Here is a 6,338-nt window from a genome sequence, read left to right on the forward strand (position 1 = left end):
TTGAATGCCTGAGCTACGTTAGGGTGTGTCCTTGGTAGTTCAGCCATGTCTCTCAGGTGAACTGGAATCCATCTTGCATAATGGGTGTGATCCATTGCATGAAACCACTTGGCTAGTTCTGTTAATGCATCAAGGTACATGGAGAAAGATGCCTCTCACAAGGATCGCACAAATACTAGGACAAGCAGCTCTAGCTCAAGAACAATAGACCAGTATTGAAATTGTGGGATGTTTTCTGCTCTCTGGCTGCACCAAACTTCAAAAGATAGAGGAACTTGATCTGTTTGAGTTTCACAATAGTTGTCATAAGCTCGGTGCTGCAGAACATTCAGAGCTGCTGCTGTAATTTGATGGGCTTTCCTGGTGCATGATACATGGGCTGCTTTGAGGAAGGAGTCAGCTGTGCCTGGAGATGAGATGTCAGCTTGCACAAGTGCTTCAACCCAACCGCTTCCTTGCAACCAGTTCCCCAACATCCTCAAAGCTGCCATCTCAATATGTAGTCCACCAAACATTACCACAAGTTTATCTTCACCATATTTCTCTGGCCATTTAAACTGGATTTGTTTTGCCAGGGCATATAATGGTTGGTCAAATGTGACGACTGGACTCTGGCCAGGATTCAAGTGTTCCACCGATTTACTTATGACATCAAGTGAATGCTTGATCATAGCCACAGTATGAGCACTTTCCTGAAAAAGTGGAAGAAGAACAGTGGAACATGTGGCACGAACTCCTGCAGTCTGGCGGCTAGCATGGAAGGCAGCCCAAGAGGTATCCAATGAATCACCTGCAGTTCTCTTGTTTTCAATGACCTCAGTTGCATTATCTAACCACTGGTACTCTTCCTTTGTATGCTGGCCGATGCCATCTCTAGTGAGTGATTGTACCTTCATTTCTGGAACCTGTGAGACCTTGTTATTGCTAGCAACAGGGGGAACCTCAGTGTAGTATGCTGGCAATCGGTCAATGGTCCTGGAACATCCTCCATCAGGGCCACTCAGTACAACAAGGCTTCGGTCAGTTCCTTCACCCACAAAAGACGGATGCTAAGAGATTGCCGTGCCATGGAAAGAATCCCTAGCTGTTGTTGAACTGGGGTTATGATCAATATTGTCAACAGCAGCAGTGGTAAACACATAACTGCGCAACTGTGGAGGGCATACCACTTGCTCTCTATGGAACTGCTGGCAGACATGGTTTCCCATCCGAGTAAAACACGATCATAGGATACGCTCAAGCCCAGATGTGCACTTTTTTATCTACAAGTGCCCGCTTGTGTTTAACACTGTTGAATTTCAGCAACTGAGCAATAGTAAGTGCTGCAGAAGATGCTGCTTCTTCCATCTGGTCTTTGATGCTAGGTCCCTCTAAGATCATGTTAATAAGGGTAAGCAACAGCTGTGGCACAGAGTCCTCTTGGCATTTTTCAGGGAAACCATTAAATGGTTTGGCCTCACCGAAGATGTTACGTCGGACAATCTGTGCAGCATGTGCAATGTGCATAGCATCTTCGTTGTTATCCTGCTCACAGGCTTTGACAAGAGCAGTGCCAATGTCAGATTCAAAGGACATTAGGACATCTCTCCCCTTGGTGTAAGCTCGCATATCGGGGAACTCTGCAAGAAGTCTCTGTTTCAGCCGTGTAGAGTTAACTCTGTTATCAACCTCTACACCTAGCTGTTCCATCCGTGACTTGTAGAGCTGGGCAAGTTCAGCTAGTTTAAATATAGGTGCCGACCCATCTTGCTGTCTGGTCTCTTCTATATAAAGCACCAACTGAGCAAACACAACACTAGAAGTTGACGCTGCATGTCCCTGGCCATTACCTTGAAGACCTTCTAAGTTTGCCCCTCTGGCACAATTATAGAGACCTATTAGGCATCTGGTATGATACTTGGCTTCTATAGCCACCATGTCCCCAGCACTAAGTCGTCCAAGCAATTCTGTGTCTTGGAGTAGGGTTGCAGCAGCGCGCACCTGATTGTCCAATTGGAAGGTTGCAGCCTCATGAAGGCCTTCATTGCCAGCAGGCTGTTTACAAAAAAAACAGATGTCTTCCTGTCTCATTTCAGGAGTCCGGATCGGTTGGGACCTTCTGAGTTTCGATTCTGACTGTTGATCAGGACATTCACCCGAAGCTCGCTTTTTTGCTCTTTGCAACTTGGTTTCGTTGTACTTCAGCCTGCATGTGTGATGATATTGTGCTTTGTTTGCAATCATGGCAGCTTCAATACCATGGCCCTCATCCAGTCTTCCAATTGACAACGTTGAAAAGAGCTGACCAAGTTCATTAAACTGGATTAGCTGCTCCGCAAGTGAAGTGTATCCACTCCCCTTGTCTGCTCGCGTGGACTGCAAAGGACATCTTAATGCCTCTGCCGTGTGCTCTTGGCATATAATGCAGAGATTCCAGTCAGTCTTGGCTGTGCAAGATGTTGATGGTCCTTGACCATCAAAATTCACAAGCTGGAACTTCTTCGACATTTTGTCAGGTAAGAAAAACAATGTCTGCAGTAAAGGCAGAGGGGTTATCCTTTTCCCAAAGGAAAAAAGCATGTTCTTAGCCTACGCACGTGCTTTGTGCCCATTGTGATGCATGGGCACGTGCGTAGGCTAAGTACGTGCTTTTTTCCTTTGGGAAACCCATAAGAGGAGTGTGTTTAGCTGGCACTGAACCCCATGCTGAGTTTCACAGCAGTGGTGTCACCAGTGTGCCCTGGTTGTGCTTCAACATCCACTCTATTACTTTTTTTTTTTCTTTTCTTTTTTTTCATTGGGTAACATTTCAATTACAATAAAATAGATGATAGTGTACTTGAAATTATAGATTTAATTTCAGAAATATGGCTGCCATCTTGTTGTAGGTGACCAGTGGTCACCAAGTGTGACTATTGTGGTCACCATTTCTGAGTTAGAAGGAAGCTTCTGGCCAATTGTAAAGTTCCAAATTTGAATTCTGCACAAAGAAAAGGAAATAAAAAATAATACTGGTTTGACACCGAGATCACCCATATCAGACAGTCATAAAAGTGATGGCTGCAATCTTGAAGATGTCAGCCATCTAGAATATTTAATGACAAATTTAGATTATCCAAAAGACATTTACCAAGTACTATGTATGGTAAATAAGCCTGAAACATCATATTATATCCATCATTCATAAGCGAACAGTTGTTACTGACAGCCATTTTGAAAGATGGCTGCCATGGGCGCCATTTTGAAAATTCATGGTGGCTCCATATCCACATTTTTGGAGAATGCCTTTGGCTATAAGTGTACCAAATGTCATGCTTTTATCACAAATGGCACGATCGTTCTGGTTACCAGCTGCACTATAACAGTTATTCAGCTCATGTCCATTTTATAAGTAGGAAACGATCCAAGCTTCTGAAGTGCAGCATAAAAGAGTTAAAACAGAAAATTATATTTAATTGGATTCTTTCATTAATAATGAAACATTAACTAATTTTTCTGCTCTCACCATGGACAGTATACATTTTTACTAGTTAATTTCAAGTAGCTATTTTCAACATATGATTCCTTTAAGAGATGTAGATATGAAATTGTACTTTAAACCACTAATGTTCCAGTATGTCTTGTCACATTGTCTATTTAACTGTGCTCGAGGTTTTTTGATTAGCACGAGGTTAACTGGCAGCACTGTAATATATTGCTCTTTCAAACATCCATACCTTTTTTAACCATCCTCTGCATGTAGACAGGATTCAATGAGTGTGTGTTTTCCCCTTTTCCCAATCCTTCATGTTTTTGCCTCTTTTAAGTTTTGTCAAGCAGTGGTAGGCAATTCAATATTACCCGGACACGGTCTCCTTTCCTTCTTTTCAAGTCCTCTAAAAATGTCCTCTCCCATTTCTTTGCTGGCTCTTCCATGGTTAACTGAAAAAGGTATCTGTCGAGCCAAGTGACAGGAGGGTATTTTTCCAAACACAGATTTTAGTTACAGTTTATCTGAACACATGATGACAGGAGAGGAATCTGTTACATGAAGATGGAAATGAATACTGGTGAAAGATGACATACATTTAGTTGTTAATGTACTTGGTCTCAGCGTCAAGTACAAAGGATAAGAAAAAGATTTGAAGAGACTGGAGATGTTTTGACAAGCCCAGGTCCTGCAGACCCCGCAAGACAACTGCTCGGGAGGGCTGTTTGTTGGCTAGAAAATCCAAGGCCAGCCCCTTTTCCACTGCAGCAGAGCTCCACGAGGCCTGGTCACCTCAAGTCACTGTGTCAACCAGGACAGTTTGTAGAATTCTGTCTCGAAATGGCCTCCATGGTCGAATCAGTTCACAGAAACCAGCACTAAACAAAAGGCAATTAAAAAAACGTGTGGCATTTGTCAAGGCCCACAGCCTGCTAAAAGGATGGACGCTGGAAAAGTGGCAGAAGGTGGATTTCTCAGATGAATCTTCGGTTGAATTACATCACAGCCGCCGCAAATATTGCAGGAGACCTACTGGAGCCCGCATGGATCCGAGATTCAACCAGAAAACAGTCAGGTTTGGTGGCGAAAAATCATGGTATGGGGTTACATCCAGTATGGGGATGTGCGAGAGATATGCAGGGTGGAAGGCAATATCAATAGCCTAAAATATATATATATATATATATGTATATATATTAACAACATATTTTTGTATTTGAATGTAACCCACATGGATACAAGACCCATGTATGTCATTTAGAGGGAGTTTACCGAGCCCCACCACAAGGTGGCGCGTTAGCCCTGCATTCATGGTCACGACCACAGAGCGCGTGCTCGTCCTGAGCCACACCCGAGACGTTGACCGTGAGTGCCACTCGTTGAGTGAGCTGACGAACCTGGGTATGAAACGTGATGTAAACCTCATAAATTAATGATTAATCCCCACGTAGTATATTGATAAATCTCTTGTTTATTAGGAGAGAGCTTTGTGTGTAGAGAGAGAGAGAGCGGAGCTGCTTCAGCCGTGTAAGCCTCTGTTGGACTCCGGTAAGAGCATTGCTACATGCTAAGAGGCTAAGCCTCGTTATTAGCTTGTTGATGTTAGCTCAGATGAACATGCTGCTTACTGAGATACTTTCATAAAACCAATCGGAGTTAAGGGAATGTTTCCTAATGTTTTAACCCACCGTGGTACTATTGTATCATTGTGATATGTGGAAAATGACTTACTATTACTACTAAAAGATCGCTAGCTACCGCGCTAACGCTAATCGCGGATAGCATTGTTAAGCTAGCTCAGATATACTGTGGTGTTCAATATAGCTAATGTGTAGCTGGCTAAACTACCATGCCACCACAATATTTGATGATAGAGACAGAGATGGACGATGATGTCAGGTTGTAATTATATTGATCAGATATAATTTACTGTGTACATAATGTGATAAATTCATGGAGGTCATTTGAATGTGGAGTAAAAAGGAGTGAATTGATACAGTTCATTTACAGTTAAAAAGATAAATATTGCTTAAGAATATAAACACTGCTTATAGAGATAAATAAGTATATTTATGTTAAGTACAAGTACATGATGAATAATTGTTAAAATATTTGTACTGTAAATGTGTACATTGCCATTTACAATGATTGGAACAATGTACTGCATTTGGATATGTATATGCAGAGAATCAGATTAAGAGTAGTAGAAGTCATGTGATGAATATGGATAATTGAAATCTATTTTCTGCACCATGCGTGTAGATTGTTTTTTTTGCTAGATCAGATATTGATCAGATTCTGAACCTTTGGTGGTTCAGTGGCGAGCCAGGCGATTGACAGCAGACGGAGATCGGGATCCACTCCGAAGACCAAAGACTTCTACTCATTTTCCTTTGATTCAGATAAGAACGTTCACCATAAAACCTACCCGGGTAGTAGAACGAACACAGGGTTAAAACCCCATCTTCTGATATAGAAGAAAGGACACTTTTCTTTGAACTTTATTTTATTTTTTTATTTTATTGAAAGAGCTCTATTTTTGTTTGTTCCTAATTCACTGCACTGCAAAATAGGAATTGTTGGCAAGGCAATAAATGATCACTGTTCAACTTCCAGTAAGAGTCCAGCTTTCTGAACCTAGGGGAATGTGGGTTGCTTTCTTCCATTAGGGTTAAAGGCGCTACATGAAGTTTTCACATTACTCTCTGTAGGCGACAAAACTTTTGTCTCCCCAAACTCTGACCTTTCTGTGTTCATTAAAGGATCGATCTTTTTTCAGTGAAGCAAATCTATTTTAGTATATTAAACATAATTTGGGAAGGTTTTAGCTTTCATATGAGCCATTTCCAAAACAGATGGATTCATTAAAAGTCAGGTTATAAGCTGTTGT

General features: G+C 41.8%; 1 long non-coding RNA gene across 1 annotated transcript; it reads left to right on the forward strand.

Moving 5' to 3' along the window:
• The first annotated feature begins 4,798 nt into the window (after positions 1-4,798).
• On the forward strand, positions 4,799-6,063 carry LOC133952193 (uncharacterized). The gene is made up of 3 exons (XR_009920524.1): positions 4,799-4,849; positions 4,927-4,996; positions 5,711-6,063. It is a non-coding gene; the product is annotated as an uncharacterized LOC133952193 (long non-coding RNA).
• The last annotated feature ends 275 nt before the right edge of the window (positions 6,064-6,338 follow it).

This window comes from Platichthys flesus, chromosome 4, assembly GCF_949316205.1.
Source record: "Platichthys flesus chromosome 4, fPlaFle2.1, whole genome shotgun sequence".
Taxonomy (NCBI): domain Eukaryota; kingdom Metazoa; phylum Chordata; class Actinopteri; order Pleuronectiformes; family Pleuronectidae; genus Platichthys; species Platichthys flesus.